This window comes from Octopus sinensis, linkage group LG1, assembly GCF_006345805.1.
Source record: "Octopus sinensis linkage group LG1, ASM634580v1, whole genome shotgun sequence".
Classification (NCBI taxonomy): Eukaryota; Metazoa; Mollusca; class Cephalopoda; order Octopoda; family Octopodidae; genus Octopus; species Octopus sinensis.
In genome coordinates, this window is record NC_042997.1 from 41,921,242 (window position 1) to 41,936,155 (window position 14,914).

General features: G+C 37.0%; 1 protein-coding gene across 3 annotated transcripts in view; it reads right to left on the bottom strand.

Moving 5' to 3' along the window:
* Nucleotides 1-14,914, bottom strand: part of LOC115211302 (breast cancer anti-estrogen resistance protein 3 homolog) — a 242,706-nt gene that overhangs the window by 112,462 nt on the left and 115,330 nt on the right. The window lies entirely within an intron of this gene.

Below are 14,914 nucleotides of genomic sequence, written 5' to 3' on the forward strand. Positions count from 1 at the left end.
GCGTGGCACCTTGGGCAAGTGTCTTCTACTATAGCCTCGGGCCGACCAAAGCCTTGTGAGTGGATTTGGTAGACAGAAACTGAAAGAAGCCCGTCGTATATATGTATATATATATATATATATATATATATATATGCATGTGTGTGTTTGTGTCTGTGTTTGTCCCCCTAGCATTGCTTGACAACCGATGCTGGTGTGTTTACGTCCCCGTCACTTAGCGGTTCAACAAAAGAGACCGATAGAATAAGTACTGGGCTTACAAAAGAATAAGTCCCGGGGTCGAGTTGCTCGATTAAAGGCGGTGCTCCAGCATGGCCGCAGTCAAATTACTGAAACAAGTAAAAGAGTAAAAAGAGTATATATATATAATCATTATCATAATTGTTTAATATCCATGTTTCATACAAGCATGGCTCGTGTAATTTGACAAAGATCCAGTCAATCCAAGAAATGCATCATGTTCTAGTGTCTACTCTGCCTGTGTTCTATGATTGGATGCTCTTCCTATATATATATATATATATATATAAAACATTATTGGTGAATTGAAGAATGGAGCTGAACGCAGATTGAACAGAAATCGTTTTTATTTCATTCTACGTGTTTCGAAAGGCACAAATTACCAAAATCCGATTGAATATGGGACCATATTGTGTCTTTCTCTTCAGGAAGAAAAAAGGAAATCCGTTGGAAAAACAAAAACAGAACAGAGGCGGAGCAAAACAAATCGAACTATGCTCCTAAGAGCCCATGGCGAACTGTTTATCAGTGTATGTTGAGAACCGGTGGCTGAAGAATTCAACGGGTCAGTCATCGGTCAATCATGTGGGTGAGGGTGTATAGATGTTCTTTGTGACCGAGAATAAGTTCTGACTATTTAAGGAATATTGGATATCTACTACAAGATTATTCATCTTTCTATTTCACATATATATATATATATATATGTATATATATATATATACAGGGACACACACACACACACATTTATCCCTTTAGCATTCAGATTACTCAAATGTAAGGCTTATTCATTTACACTGTTTTGAATTAATTATATATGATCTTGCAACTTTAGTATTTTGATGATCTGATTGTTCATTTTTAAACTGACTTTGTTGCATAGGTGTGAGAGTTTGGATCTGGCCTGTTTGAACATAGAATGAGGATATTTCGGCTGGATAGGGCCAGTTTAAATGCTAAAGGGATATACATATATATAAATATATATAGACCCTGGTCAAACCATCCAACCCATGCCAACATGGAAAACGGATGTTAAACGATGATGATGATGGTGGTGATGATATTTATATAAATTTTTCTTTTCTGTTTTAGGATTACATTGTCCTATATATCTTTTCCTGATCTATGATGGTCAGATGTGATTCGATGGGATTTTGACAGCAGTTTTTAGCAAGCCAGTCAAACATGCAGAGGCATATCCTTGTTGGCTTGAAATAAATTTGGTTGTTGTTGTTGTTTATAGTAGCAGCCCAGCGCAGCCCAGCCCAGCCCAGCCCAGCGCAGCCCAGCGCAGCCCAGCTGACTCAAGCTCTGATTTGTGATGAAAGGATTCCAATTTTTTGTATATCAGAAGCTACATTGTCCAAACATATCTTGGAGAAAATATTGCAATGCAGCAGGCAGACCAGATGGCTGCTAGCAAAGAGCTCTCTCTCTCTCTCTCTCTCCCTCTCTCTCTCTCTCCATCCCTCCCTGCCTCCCACCCCTTCTCTTTCATACACATGCACTTCCTATTTCATTCCTTTGGAGAGAAGGTTGGGGTTAAGGCAATGTGAAGTATGAGTATGAGGTATGATAGGCAGTGAGAGGAAGGGCTGACAGTTTCAGTTACATATATAGATATACTTATATAGTATTAAATAGAACAAACTTAGTGTTTGTAAAAGTTGTTGACAAGAACAAACATAGTGATCCTATTTTCTAGCTATTAAAACTTGATTTCTTTGATATTAATCTCTCAATATTATGCAAGTACATATTTATATATATTTCATTCATTCATCATCATCATCATCATCATCGTCGTTTAGCGTCCGTTTTCCATGCTGGCATGGGTTGGACGGTTCAACTGGGGTCTGGGAAGCCAGAAGGCTGCACCAGGCCCAGTCTGATCTGGCAGTGTTTCTACAGCTGGATGCCCTTCCTAACGCCAACCACTCCATGAGTGTAGTGGGTGCTTTTTACATGCCACCGGCACAGGTGCCAGACGAGGCTGGCAAACGGCCACAATCGGGAAATACTTACATGTATGAATATGCATATATATATGCATGTTTATCTATCACTGAAAGAAGCATGTAATAATGAAATTAGTCTCATGAGGTCTTTTTGGTAATTTTGGATGAGGAACAAACCACTTGGTTTCATTTTTATTTAACAATTAATTAATCTGGAATCCCTCATCTATCCTTGCTATTGATAATACTAATAATACTAATAATGATAATTATTTCTACTCTAGGCAAAAGGCCTTGAAAATTTAGGGGGAAGGGGGATAGTAGATTACATTGATCCCATTGTGTAACTGGTACTTATTTCATCAACCGCTGAAAGGATGAAAGGCAAAGTTGACCTCAGCAGAATTTGAACATAGAACGCAGTGGCAGATGAAATACCACTAAGCATTTCATGCAGCATGCTAACAATTCTGCCAGCTTGCCACCTTAATAATAATAATAAGAAGAATAATAATAATAAGTATCAGAATCCTATGGTGCAGTGCCAGGCAGCAGCTCTTAGGGCTTCTTATCTTAACTGATTGGAAGTGTTATCATGTACATTGTTTTGTCTTGGTATAAAAGATGGGCTACAGCAAATATTCTGCTGAATACCACAGATTTTGCTTGTCAGTTGTTTGACCGTAACCAGTTGAGCATGTCCCTTAGTGGCTGACGATGTGTGCATCTCTGATCACGAGCAGAAGTAGTGGGGGAGCATTATAGCCATGCATTGAGAGGAATTCTTTGGGGTTTGGATAATTCACCTTTGGAAATGTAGGTGTCTCGTTCAACTCCTCAAACAGCCCTTATTCAGGGACCTTTTGAGCAGGATGGGCTACTCAACCTGAAGAAAATTCTAACTGAGCTCCACCAGCAAGGTCATATGCTGCTTATCTTGATATGAGATCACCATGTCGCGCACATATGGTTGTGATGCATGTGCCTGGTATACATGGGTATACTGGGCTTCATATATTTTACCCCAGTATCACTTTGATTGCATGCACTGCTCTTATAATATTCATAATAGGAATGATAATAGCTGAACACTACTTATTAAAAACTGAATACAGTAAAAAAAAATACAGTAAACACACTTCTATTTGGCACCATTGGGACCATACAGTTGTCAGATAACTGAATTTTCTGGATATTTAACCATCAGTTTTTAAATTACTGTTTGTCTATTTAACATGACTATTTGGTCAGTGGGTGCTTCTTAGCAAAGTTCACTCTGCTGAAAGCATTCAGGTTTAGTCTCTAGTTTGAGTATAACATACTCCCTTTCCTTTACTAAACTTGGAGACTCTGAAAAATAAAAATTCATGGGTGCTACCCTTCCTTATCAAATTATAAATGGTAAGAACATGTAAAAAGTAAAAAAGGATTTAAGGCTTGACAATTATGGTTCCGATTTTTTTTTAATGGTAGGAATGTTTGCAGTTACATTGAGCCAGGGAAGGGGATTACAGGAATATTTTCTTATTGGGTGTTCATGCTGCTATTTAACCTCAGACCAGTCCAACTCCTGATTAAGTACATCCGGGTTCAAGCCATGATTATTCTGTTTCATTTATTTATTTGTTTATTTTTGTGTACATCAAAGTCTACTTTGTCCAATGTGTTCTGTATTTATTTTGGCAGGGTGTGATTTGCAAGACACTTAGCTGCTATTTCTAATGAGTCAGTTGATCATATAGAGGTTCCTTTATTGACATATGTTCTCATTAGTCTAAATTCAATGCAGATTTTCCAGTCAAGGAGAAATTTCTATTCTGATTTTATGAAAACCCATTCTTGCTTTAATTTGACATCTAAATAAACAACAATTTTAATTAAACTAGTGTTATTATTACATTTCCTGTTTATTTTGGGTTGTTTAATTGAGTTTCAATTAAATTGCTTTTCAGATTTGTTTGCAGCTTTTTTTGTGGATGCAGGCAGGCTGTGTGGTCAAGAAATTCATTTTGCAACTATGTAGTCCACAGTTTGATCCAGCTGTGAAACAGTTTCGTGCCTTGGGTCGACCTTTGTCTTGTAAATAAATTTTGTAGACAAAAAGTGTGAAAGCCTGTTACATATATAAATATATGTATATATATATATATATATATATATATATATATATATATATATATAAGTTTATGAAAGAATGGAGTTGAACGACTTGTTAACAAATTTCCTTTATTTTCGACATATGTTTCAAAGGCTGCATATTCCTAATTCCGAAGGAATAAGGAGTACATTATGCAGATTTCTCATCAGGAAAGGAAAGGAAAGGAAAGGAAAGGAGTTATATATAACTCTAAAAGTTTTTTGTGCATTTTGATGTTGACATAAGTTCCTTTCCTTTCCTGATGAGAAATCTGCATAATGTACTCCTTATTCCTTCGGAATTAGGAATATGCAGCCTTCGAAACATATGTCGAAAATAAAGGAAATTTGTTAACAAGTCGTTCAACTCCATTCTTTTATAAACTTATATTTTTAAAATAAACATACAAATTTCCGCGCGAAAGCACGTAGTCTATGCCCTAGGGACGTAACTTCAACCGTGTTCTTTCTGATGTGAATTTGCTACCCAGGTATTGGTTATCTTTCGAATTATCCTTAATAAGATAATTCATTCAACTACTCAAATATATATATATATATATAACAAAATAAGCAACAGGATATCAAGAAGTGATGCAGTACAACCATTTCAAGCAGTTTCATTTAATTGAACAATGCAATCATTACATCAATTTAAATGCAGGGCTATCATCAGCTGCACAAATAAATAAACAGAATTTTAATCAGTTGGACACATTAATATTATTTTACTCAGATACTCTAACAGAGCAAGAAGATGGAAGAAATCCATGTTGTTGCTATTGTAGCTAAGAATATACTAGACATCCAAGAAATGCATGAAGCTTGTTGGAGTCATAGCTTGTAAAGGATTGCAGTTTATTTTTTAATTTATTATTCTTTTTTATCAACTACTAAATCTAAGACTTGAAGACTATGTCTGCTTAGAATGGAAGGCAAGAGTGAGTTGACAGCTCATGGCTAGGTATGGTCATAAATATTGCCAAGATTTTAGGAGTAATAAATCAGGTATGAAGTAACTGTCTATAAAGGAGGCTGGGTAGGAGAAGACCCCAAATCAAGATGTTAATTACCAGTTAAAGGGGCAAGATGCTAATAAAACCTATGATGTTAATACAGGGGAAATTTTATCATGGGGTACTATGGGTGATTGTTTATAAACAATATTGTTATGTTGTATATACAATGCTAATACAATAGCATGAATGCTATTGTATTAGCATTATCATGCATTTGAGAATAAATTATTTCTGTATCATATATATATATATATACATATATTAAAGAATATTGTTGTGTAAGGCTGGAACAATGCGAGAAGGTGCAAAAGTAAACTACACGAGAAAAAGAAACCAGAACAAATTTGCAGTTTTACCTTATATTTCTATATTTCGGGAAAAGTTTACTTTGTATATTCTTGCATTGTTCTGGCCTTACACAATTCTTTAAAGGTAAACCACACAATGCTTCACCAAAATTACCTCACTTACATATCTATTTTTTATTTATGTGCCCTTTTCAAGCCTAGTCAGGCTCATAGTCCTGGTTTCCCGGTTTCTGTGGCGCATGTGCCCCCCATCCCCTGGCTGGACGGGACGCCAGTCCATCGCAGCATTTCTGAAGAAACAGGAAGAAAGAGTGAGAGAAAGTTGGGGCGAAAGAGTACAACAGGGTCGCCACCACCCCCTGCCGGAGCCTCGTAGAGCTTTAAGTGTCTTCGCTCAATAAACACACACAACGTCCGGTCTGGAAATCGAAACCGTGATCCTCCGACCGCGAGTCTGCTGCCCTAACCACTGGGCCATTGTGCCTCCATTCCATATATATATATTTATAAAATATTAGAAAAAAACTACCTTTTATCAATTCAAAATGAACAATTAAATTACACCATCCAGAAAATTAGATATAATATTGAATTTTAACTTTTCTATTATATGTAATTTTCTAGATGGTGTAATTTAATTATTCATTTTGAATGGATAAAAGGTGGTTTTTTTCTAATATTTTATATATATATTCACTGAGGAAATGACTAGAGACCGAGACCTCTGGAAGTGTGCTGTGCGCGAGAAGACCCGGCAGGACAAGTGAGTTCATAACCCGTGGCCTTCTACATGGGATGGAGCCAGCCTACGTATGCATACCTTCCCTTCTTGTGACACAAAACTCTACTTGTGAAGACCTGTTGAGGCAAGTGAGGAGCAGAATCGAAATCGATCAATGGAAATTGCAGATGAGTTACCAGTGCCGGTGGCATGTAAGAAAACCATCCGTTCGTGACCATTGCCAGTGCCGCCCCAACTGGCCTCGTGCCAGTGGCACGTAAAAAGCACCATCCATTCGTGTCTGTTGCCAGCCTCGCTTGGCCCCCGTGCCGGTGGCACATAAAAAGCACCATCCATTCGTGTCCGTTTGCCAGCTCTGTCTGGCACCTGTGCGGGTGGCACGTAAAAAGCACCCACTACACTCACAGAGTGGTTGGCATTAGGAAGGGCATCCAGCCGTAGAAACACTGCCAGATCTGACTAGGCCTGATGAAGCCTTCTGGCTTCACAGACCCCAGTTGAACCGTCCAACCCATGCTAGCATGGAAAACGGACGCTAAACGATGATGATGATGATGATGATATATTGTGTGGAATTTGATTTAGTATTTCTAAATCGAATTCTTTTTCCTTGTAAGTCTGGATTTTATTCCCTCAAATAATATATATATATATATATATTATATATATATACTTACACACATATGACATATACATACACACATACAAACAAGCAATAAATGGAAATATATGCCATTTATATACATTTAACTTGTGCACATTCATAACATACATATATGCCTTGCTCATATACACTTTATTTATTATACTAAAAGTACTATAAGCTAATATTTATAAATTCTTCCCTGCACAATACATTCACTCATATTAGACCGGCATTTCAACAGATATATTGTAAGAAGCCACAAAGATTTTTTCGTTTTTACACACACACACACACACACACACACACACACACACATACACATATTTGAAAACGTTTATCTTTTTTCTTATCGAAAGTACAGTAGCTTGAGAAACAATTAGCAATATGAGAGGATTCAACCGATAGTCATTGTGGTAATGATCTTTGTTTACTGTTAAATGGCAGTGAAAGCTTTTAGCTGATACCATATGATTAACAACACACACACACACACACACACACACACACACACACACACACAGACAAACACATACACACATTTACAAACATATCAGAAGGGCGGCAAACTGGCAGAATTGTTAGCACATTGGACAAAATGCTTAGTGGCATTTCTTTTGGCTCTTTATGTTCTGAGTTCAAATCCCACCAAAGTCAACTTTGCCTTTCATCCCTTTTGGGTTGGTAAAAAGCATTACCAATCAAATACTTGAGCTGATGTAATCAACTTGTCCCTTCTCCTTAAAATTGTTGGCCATGAAGCCAGCGACAGACTGGCATCCTGTTCAGGGGAAGTGTGGTGATTTCAGGCACTTGTATTAGGGGATGCTGAAACGGTCTTGGCTCTGGGTAAAAGAAAACACAGGAGGATCAGTTAATTATGATTTTACTCAACATATTCGCCTCTCAGATTCACACACTTTTTGTAGTAGTCCTTCAGTTTTTCTAATCCCTGTAAAAAAACTTGGAAGGTTGGCCTCCAACCAGACCTTTTGTGATACCCTTAAAGCCATCAGAGAGATGATAATGAGTAAGCAAAGGAAACAACAGATTATAAGGTGTCATAAGTGATTTTAAGTTATGATAAGAAAACAATTTATTTTACAATACATCTCATTGAACTACTTAAAGGAATAACTATAATGAGTGATATAAAAAGAAAAGAATAGAAAATGTAGAATTAAATCAACTATAGTCAGATTAATGATAAAAGATGAAATTATTAATAATAGTAGAAATAAATATAAATAATGGATGGTTCTCCATTATTATATAAGGTTATAAAATATTAATATGTGTGGAAAGAACAGTAGAATTGATTTGTGTATACTGGAGAAGTTAACAATTAGCACACTGCATTCTCTCTACAATTGTTTCCTCTACCATCACTGCCCTGTTACTATAGGAGAGAAAAGTCATATAGAGACATGATGCACATAAGGCGATGCTGGTAACGATCATTCGAGCGTGATCGTTACCAGCATCACCTTACTGGAACCTGTGCTGGTGGCATGTGTAAAAAGATTTGAGCGAGGTCGTTGCCAGTACCACCTGACTGGCCCCATGCCGGTGGCACATAAAAAGCACCCACTACACTCTTTGAGTGGTTGGCGTTAGGAAGGGCATCCATGGAGCCTGGTGCAGCCATCTGGTTCGCCAGCCCTCAGTCAAAATCATCCAACCCCTGCCTGCATGGAAAGCGGACATTAAACGATGATGATGCACCTACAATGCACTAAAGGTCAATGTAGGGAAACAGGAAGAAGAACTTGCTGCAAAAAAGAATTGATGTTTGGAGAATAATATAGTTTATAGTTATGATATGTGATGATGTTCATAGAATGTTAGTAAGATAAATTAAATTGTAATAATATAGTATATTAATTAACTGATGAATTTAATTGCCAGATGATAAATTTATAAGTTCTGAAATGAAATTAATTTATGAATATATCAAGTAATTACAAGTTACTTATATGTTTCTTTATTACCCACAAGGGGCTAAACATAGAGGGGACAAACAAGGACAGACAAACGGGTTAAGTCGATTACATCGACCCCAGTGCGTAACTGGTACTTAATTTATCGACCCCGAAAGGATGAAAGGCAAAGTCGACCTCGGCGGAATTCGAACTCAGAACGTAGCAACGGGCAAAATACCGCGAAGTACTTCGCCCAGCGTGCTAACGTCTCTGCCAGCTCGCCGCCCTACAAGTTACTTATATGTGTGTGTGTGTGTGTGTGTGCATGCATGTGTGTGTGTATGCATATGTGTGCATGAGCATGTGTTCATGTTTGTGTGTGTGCATATGTGTGTGCATGTGAAGGCATGTGGCTGAGGTACTTGGCTTGTGATTGTAAGGTTGTAAGCATGATTCCAAGTGGTGTGTTGTGTCCTTGAGCAAGAACCTTTCTTTCACATTGCTGCAGTTCACTCAACAGACAAAACTGAGCTGTACCTGTAATTGAATGGGTCAACCTTGTCACAATCAGTGTCTCGCGTTCAATCTTCAAGGCAGTTACGTTAAGGGTACACATGTCTGTGAGAAGCTCAGCTGCTTACACATTAATTTCACAAGCGGGCTGTTTTATTGTTGAATCAATTGGAACACTTGTCATCATAACCAATGGAAAGCCAAACCACATACAGACACACACCTCTCACAATCATCATAATTATCATTTTAACATCCACTTTTCTATGTTTGTATGGGTCAGAAGAAACCTAGTGGAGTAGATTTTTCTATGACTGGATGTTCTTCCTGTTACAAACTTTTATCTGTTTCCATGAAAATGTATAAATATGTAAACACAATGCACCAGCACATTCTAATCACCCACTAATCCTGTCTGCACATATTAGAGCATACACTGGCTGTTCTCATACACACACAAATATCAGAGATATGCATACGCACTCACACACTACATGTAAAGGCACACATACCCATTCATGAAATAAACATGCACACATTCATACATACACACATAAATACAGAAATGTGCATATTCACATACACCTGACATTCATTCACACACACACACACACACATGGATACAGCAGACAACAAATGTACATGTACTATGCACATACATGCTCACACAGCTGATGCACACAACTGATAAATAGGCCGATGTATATGTGCACTCAAACACACATACACAACTGATAAGCATCGACACCCACACACCCTAATGACACGTAAACGCACACCATTGAGCTGATACCACCAGTACACACCCATGCACCAGCTTGCATGTACAGATACCTACACATACATAGCAGATGAACATGCTGCACAACAAACACCCACATCTATACATACACACACCAGACACACACACACACACACACACACACACACACACACACACACGCACACACACACACACACACAAGCAATTAATGTTGCTTAATTTTTTCACACACACTATCCAGATAGCAAGATGCTATCAATTTCCTGTCCTGCCACGTGGCTAAAGAAATTCAGATTGTGATCTGTTATTTGATGGTGGTGATATTTCAATACGATTTCAACAACACCCTGTGTCCCATTTTGACCAAAAGCAGCCCAGTTTTCCAGTAGCTATATTGGATTTTCTCCATCTCTGCATTGGGTTGTCTGAGCACGATGAGCTAAATACCTATGAGAAGTTTATGAAACTTTAAATTGCATAGCGCTGGATCAGACTGTTTTAAATAATCATTATATAAATATACATATAAATGCCTCACGCTAAGAGGGACATAAGTCTTGCTTTGAAAAACTGCATTGGGTATGATTAGTAAAATTTTTGGTAGAAATGACTTATGTCCCTCTTAGCGTGAGGCATTTACATGTAATAATGCCCTCTATATAATATAAATTAATATGTTCAATAAGAAAGAATTATTTTCGAAATTTTTCTCTTATGAGGTTTTTCACGCTATCTACCTGATAATTTCTTGTTAAGATTCCTTATTAAGAAGTTATCCTTCATTCATTGGCTCTGTGCGTGTGTGTGTGTGTGTGTGCATGCACATATGCATGACCTTTTTGTGCCTGGTCACTAGTGACACATACCAAAAACTGTTAAAATGTCCATTCCCTTTTATCTCCTATTTTTTACTTGCTTTAGTCATTAGACTTTTGGCTATAGGAGACAATTTTATTAGAACAATCTGGTAGTCTGATCAATGTATACATGTATTTACAACTGTGTGTGTGTGTGTGTAAAATCTCACGCATATACATACAAGAAAGACAGAAAGAGGGGGGAGATAGAAAGGGTATATGTTCGTGAGTGCCTGTTCGTAGTGGCATATATCTGTGTATCAGTTTAAGAACATAAGAGTGTGAAGGTCAGATAGTAAGCAGTGTGTATGGCATGGTTATGCACAACGTGTGTGTGTGTTGCATGCAAAAAATGTTCTGGGTGACAGTGGATATGAATCGTCATGGAAGTTATTCTTCCTGTTCGCTGATGATAATTTCACTTCTCACCCCATCACTATCCACCCCAACATAGCAAACCTCATCCCAACACCATCCACTTCATTATAATCCGCAGTTTTAGGCTGTCCCCATATTTGGAAGGTCAGTTATTTGGAAATATGTGAAACTAGGCTGCTACACTTCATACTCAATATGGTCTTTCCTTGCATAATGTACTTTACACAAGCATGTATACTCACATACTCCACTCTTTGCCACACACACACATCATTACATATGTACACATGTATATGGTAAGTCTGTGTACATGCATATCTATACATATATGCACATATAACTGTGTGTGTGAGTGTGTATATATATATGTGTGTGTACATGCATATCTATACATATATGCACATATAACTGTGTGTGTGTGTGTGTGTATATATATATATATATCATGGCATCCTTCGCTTGGATGCCATGATAGATCATTAGCAACTTCACACATTTTTTTTCTCTCCTTGTTTTCTGTGTCCCTTTCTGTAGAAGAGTGTAGGCTCGAAACATAAGAAACTTTTTCTATTCCTGAGCATTATACTAATACATCTGTTTGTTTTGTACACCACCTGTTTTCGTAAACTCTCCCTATATATATATATATATATATATATATATATATACAATTGCAGCGTGGAAGGTGTTTGTAAGCCATTTAAGAAACACACAAAAGTCGTTCGATTCACTTCAACATTTAAGTTTAATTTGTCAAAATTGTGTGTTTCTTAAATAGCTTACAAACACCTGCCAAGCTGCAATTGTTTTCATTTCAGCACACGATCTCAGATCAAATCACTTGCTATGCAAGTACATCTCCGTAATATATATATATATATATATATATATATATATATATAAGCATGGCAAAGAGACCTAAACATGATCAAATGAACACACATGCATATATATTTATAATACATTAAAAGTGAAGTTCAATCTTGCTTGCAATATTACACAGCCAAACTGGCACATAATGGGAAAATACTTTGCAAGTAAAGTGACCCTGAAATGCGAATATGAATGGAATAAAACAAGTTTCGCATAAATTGGACCAATAATTATTGAGATATGTGGTAACTTAACCCTGAAAGAGAAGAAACTCTAACCTTTCCATTAGACACATTATGAAGGGCAAAATATTTTTAAGTGAAAATGACTTTAAAAATACAGTAAATATTTTGTAAAAGACCCATTCATAACCTCAGAATGAAATAGTTTTTTTCCATCAGTTTCTTTTGAGTGCATTCAACATATCTCACCTACAAAGATTTGGCCTCTATTTTTAGCACGCCCTGTTACCATGTAACAGCTAATTGCAATAAAGGACCTAACATACCTGCTACATGGTAGCAGGGCATGCAAGAAATAGCAGCCAATCTTTCCTTTTCTGGGGAAAGGAGCCATTTACATGTGATTTCGATGTCACATTTGTTGAAAGCATGCAAAATAATGTAGAAAAGAAAAAAGAACCCACGAAACAAAACTCCTTTGCTGGGAAACTCAGACATCCCCAGTGACCCAATGGGTCACTGTATATAATTACAGTGAAGGCACATGGCTCAGTGGTTAGAGTGTTGGACTGTGTGTTGTGTTCTTGATCAAGACACTTTATTTCACATTGCTCCACTTTATTTCATGTTGCTCCAGTTCACTCAGCTATAGAAATGTCAAGTTGTATTTGCATTAGCTTTTCCCATGGATAACATCGGTGGCATGGAGAGGGGAGACTGGTATGCATGGGTGACAGCTGGTATTTCATAAACAACCTTGCCCAGACTTGTGCTTCGGAGGAGAATTTTCTAGGTGCAATCCTATGGTCAGTCATTTCCGAAGGGGTTTTTTACTCTTGACATAAGTACACAAACATAAATCTAATACATGCAGTATTAGATAGATACATTCACCTCCATACACCCACTGACATCCAATATTACTCTTTTACTTGTTTCAGTCATTTGACTGTGGCCATGCTGGAGCACCACTTTTAGTCGAGCAAATCGACCCCAGGACTTATTCTTTGTATCGGTCTCTTTTGCCAAACTGCTAAGTGATGGGGACGTAGACACACCAGCATCGATTGTCAAGCAATGCTAGGGGGACAAATACAGACACACAAACATACACACACACACATATATATATATATATACATGTATACGACAGGCTTCTTTAAGTTTCCATCTACCAAATCCACTTACAAGACTTTGGTTGGCCCGAAGCTATAGTAGAAGACACTTGTCCACGCAGTGGGACTGAACCCAGAACCATGTGGTTGGTAAGCAAGCTACTTACCACACAGCCACTCCTGCGCCTGTTTATTTAAAAAGAAATGTAAGCTGAGAATCAAGTAAATACTGGCAATGAACCACCTGGAACTAAAGACAATTAGAGGTAAACCAGCCAAATATAACATAACCAAATCTTTGTTAACGACATCATATTTTATGTATTTTTATAGCAACAACTTGGTGTTATTTATTCCATTTTGTGAAATTATCCACTTAGCAACTTTAACCAATGTTAGAGATGTAAGTAAGACTATTTTATTGTAAGTTTGGAAACTGTTGGCAGCTCACCAATATGTTCCAGCATCCAGGTTGGAAAACACTGCATTCTTCAAGATAAATTTCACTATGATTTTCTACTTTTCTTTTTCTTCTTCTAACTTAATTCTTATCCCATCTCTTTATTCTTCCTTTCATTTAGTTACAGTCATAGACTACAATTTGTAATCAGAAAATATATTGAAACTAAAGTATTCTCAGACTAAATCTATATATATAAAGCTGAAGTTGTCTGTGTATGGCAGGTTTGGTAGCCTTCAACTAACACTATCTCCTCCGAGATAGTGTTGACCAAAATTAAGAGTATGATAGAAGAAGGCTTGCTCTTCCTTCCGTAGAAGAAAAAATTCAAATCGGACCGTGTTAACACCAAAAATTATTTACATCAAACAGTGCTTTTTTTCTATGAAAATCCCTATTATTTACGATTTTTTGACTACTTTGTCACCATTTTTCGGTATATTTCAACCAGAAAAATGTTCACTTAAAGAGAATAACAAGCTACATAATGCAAAATTTTTACTTTTCAAAAATTCCAATTCTAAAGGGTCGAAAAGAAAACAAGTCTAAGCAACACTGGGCTATACTGCTAGTTTATTTATAAAGCCATACATGTAAACCATGAAATCTTGTCATAAATTTCTTTGTTTTGTATTCTGCTATTAATACTCTTTATTTTGTACTTAATTCCAAATATTATAGCTGTCTTGTAGACAATATTTTCAAATTTCTTTTAACCCTTTTTGTTATCATATATAGACACAAACAATGGATGCAGAGTTCAAGTGTTTGCTTTGCAACCAAGTGGCTTTGGGTTCAGTCC